We start from the raw sequence: 3,833 nt of genomic DNA on the forward strand, positions 1-3,833 counted from the left end.
TTTTGTTTATGTAATTCAGAGTTTTTTCGCTTAATTAGGTAATCGTGGATTTACCAGAACACCCTTGGTTTAAAAGAAATTTCAAAGTACATAAAAATTATTGGCATGATATTGTTGACCATATATTTTAAGGTGAAGGGAGTATTCGAAATTGGTTCCTTAATTTAGCAAAATTGTTAGTATTATTACATATTTGTATCATCATTTATAATATTTTTTTAATAGAGATGTGATCCGTGTGCATTATTTTTATTAGATATATAATACAAATATGTAGTAAATGTAATATTACTCGTAATTTAAAAGATGAGGAGTTTCGAATATGGCATGCATGGATATAAACTCAACATTCTATCCATTAAGCTATTAGACCACATATTATCGACCATATTTTTTCACTACATGTAAAGCGATATTCATGTGGAATCCACTCTTGCAAGTAAATTTCCTCGATTTTGTTGAAACATACTCATATATATTCTCTGTGAATCCAGATATAATATACACTAAATTAATAACAATAACAAAGAGGAATTTAAACTTGGTTGGTAGATGAAGGAGCATACAAATCTAGCAAACTTGACTGAACCAAATTTTTTGTTGTTTGCCATTTTGTTTTGGTAAAAACTTATAAATGCTCAAACTTTTTTTAACAAACGATATTATCTAAAACTACTAAATATTAGTATGTTAGTAATATAGTATATTATGTAGTATTATTCTAAATTAAAAAATTTAATAAGAAAAATGCCCCTAATATTTTTCAACTAGTTGGGTGGAAGTATAACTGTAGAATATGTCGCCTAAGGGGCCTCTTGTGATTGTGACAATCAAAGTTCGACAAAATTATATTCTTGCAAATTGAGCAAAGAAAATAATTTCTTATCGGGTAATACTAGGAATGCTAAATTTATAGAAAAAATTTTGTAAACTAAATGACATAGATCTGATGATTTGATTGTTACTTAAGCGTTGAGAAACGTACTCATACCTATTAATGACAAATAATTTAGTTTGCAATTTTAGTCTGCAAATTAAGTCTCCTTATCGTTACCCATTTGTTATCTTAAAAGAGACATTTAGGAGTGGGATCCACTGTTGGAATTAGTTCAATTAATCTTTCTTTGGTTAGATGTAGGCCATTTTATTAGGCCAAAGCCATTTATGAAAAGGAGTAAATGGGGGCCAATTTTTCAGTTGGGTTATCGACCTACCACAATAAATTTTGTGGAATTTTGGACGGCTGTGATCTAATCATCAACGAGGATGCGGAAATAATTTGGACATTTTTGGGACCATTAGCTTGTGATTTAATTCAATGTGTTCTCTAATTGTGTCATGATCAAAGCATTGTAGCCACACATACACCATTTGTGCCACGACTGTACACACTATTACTATGGTTACATTTCTCTTTCGTATTTTAAATTCCACTTGGAAACGGAATATGACTTTTGCTTTTTTGTTATGAGGTTGTTATGAATTGCAAACTTGTTTTCTTAACATTAATATTTTTGACCCTTCATGCATTAAAAAATTATAATTTTCCAGAATATCTAACATGTACAATAACTCTGAGTCATAAGTTCCAGTTACAAATACGACAACATCACATGTTACACTGTTAGATAAGTTTCGAAAACATTGTAAAACGTGTAGCTTGAGAACTTGTCTGGATATGTTACATGCGTGAGATGTTATACATCTAAAATCTCTTCAATTAAGTTTATTAAAAACGTTATTTATTAATATAGTTAATTATCACGGTTAGGAATTATGCCCTCTTACCGTGTCAAACAAATAAAACTTCATTCTTGTGCCATTATCTTAGCCAAAGGTCAAGAAATGAGTTTTGACCTAGTGGGTTGCAATTATGGGTAGTTTTCTTTTTCGAGCTCATAAAAATCCATGAAAATTTATAATACTCTTTAAAGTACATGGTGGACTTTATGATCAACTGATGTTCTTAAAATAAAGAGAAATGCAAAGTAGACGCTCTAAAAAAATGTTATTTTTTATAAATTCTTTGCTATCTCATATTTTTTTAGACAATGTTTTATAATGTCGAAATAGTATTTAACGTTAAACTGTAAAGTGACAGAAAGTCATGAATAGTTTTACTTTGAGAGAGCCTCCTTAACATTTCTCTAAAGTAAAATGTATATTAAAGACAAGAATATGATAAAAGATCATACATGGTTGCATAATACAACGTTTTTCTTTAAGATTTCAAATAAATTACAATAAATATTATCGACCAATCTTTAATTTTTATCATTGATCCTATATTCGGTTTAATCATTTTCCGAATTTAGCATATACAATGGTTTTGGGAAAATATATTGGCATAAAAAGGCAAAGTGAAAAAAAAAAAAATATATATATATATATATATATATATCAACTTGTGGGGAAAGGAAGAAGGAAAGGGAAATCAAATTTTTGAAAACATTACAATTTGCAATCAATTCCGTAACTCAATTATTGAGGTGAAAAAACAAGTGGATTGCCCAACCCATATAATGCAACGAGGTGGGACCCCCTTGAATCAATAAGCCATTTAATGCACAAATCATCGAAGATTAACTTTTTATGTTTACACACTAGGATTAGTGAGTTCAAATTTTTTGTATTTATTTATTTTATTTGCGAAAATATTTTCTAACGTGATAACACATATCAATTAATAATAAAATTAGAGGAAATCTATCAAAAAAAATAAAATCAGAGAAAACCAAAACACGAAATAAATGTAAATTCGCCTTCACTAGTAAATAAAAATGGAAGTTAAAAACCCAAAGAACGTGAAGATTGTGTGATGAGAGAAATTTTTAGTTGTGATGGAAATACGGATGGTACATCACTTGTTTTTATGCAAGTGTAAAAAATTTTAATTTTTAAATTATTAACCTTTTAACACATATAATCCACCATTTATATAAGGAGTTGTGTGATCATCGTGTGATGAGGGTAATTATTTTGGGCCAACCGAATAGCGTAAGCGATTGGTTAAAGCGATCAGCAAGGATGAGGAGAGGGGCATATTGGTAAAATGATTACGAAGAGGTGGAGTAACACGTAAGGTAAACGTGAAAGGATGAGCACCGTCTATTTTTAATCCTTATTTTGGACAAGGGTAAACCTTACGTAACTGATAATGATAAAAATTAGTTACAGTCACCATGTGTTATCATTTGTTTAAAAAAAAAATCACTTTTAAAATATGCTTTTACTGGCACTAACTAGTTTTCCATTTTCTTTACAAACTATAAGAATAGGATATGAGTAGCCACTATAGCACTACGAATTAGTTAATAGTTTTTTCCTTTTTTTTTTTTTTTTTTTAAGATGAATTGTCAATTTAGTCTTTAAATTATTAATATAGTGAAAATTAGGTCTTTAAACTATTTTTTTTTTATAAAATCAGTCCTCAAGCTAATAAAAATATGCCAATTACATCCCTAATATTAGATCAAAGTTATTCTATTCACTTTTTCGTCAAGTTAAGTTATGTGACTTGCATGTAATACACTTTAGAGGGTAGATTGGAAAATTTTCATAAGTTAAAGACTTATTTTCTTCGAAGAAATAATGTATGGAGTTAATTTCAAAGGATAAATTGGACATTAAATTCGCAACTATATGCGACATTAAAGGCTCATAGGCTAGAAAATAACAGCATTAATGATAAATTAGACATTAAATATCATCTAAAATGTGTCATGTGACTTAAACTGATGAAAATTGGATAAAATAGCTTTGAATATAATATTATGAATGAAATTAGCAGTTTTTAATGAATACTGATACTTATTTTACCCCAAAAAAAAAAA

This window comes from the organism of the source record quoted next, unplaced genomic scaffold, assembly GCF_019419815.1.
Source record: "Pyrus x bretschneideri cultivar Hongxiangsu unplaced genomic scaffold, Pyrus_bretschneideri_v1 Contig1, whole genome shotgun sequence".
NCBI lineage: Eukaryota > Viridiplantae > Streptophyta > Magnoliopsida > Rosales > Rosaceae > Pyrus > Pyrus x bretschneideri.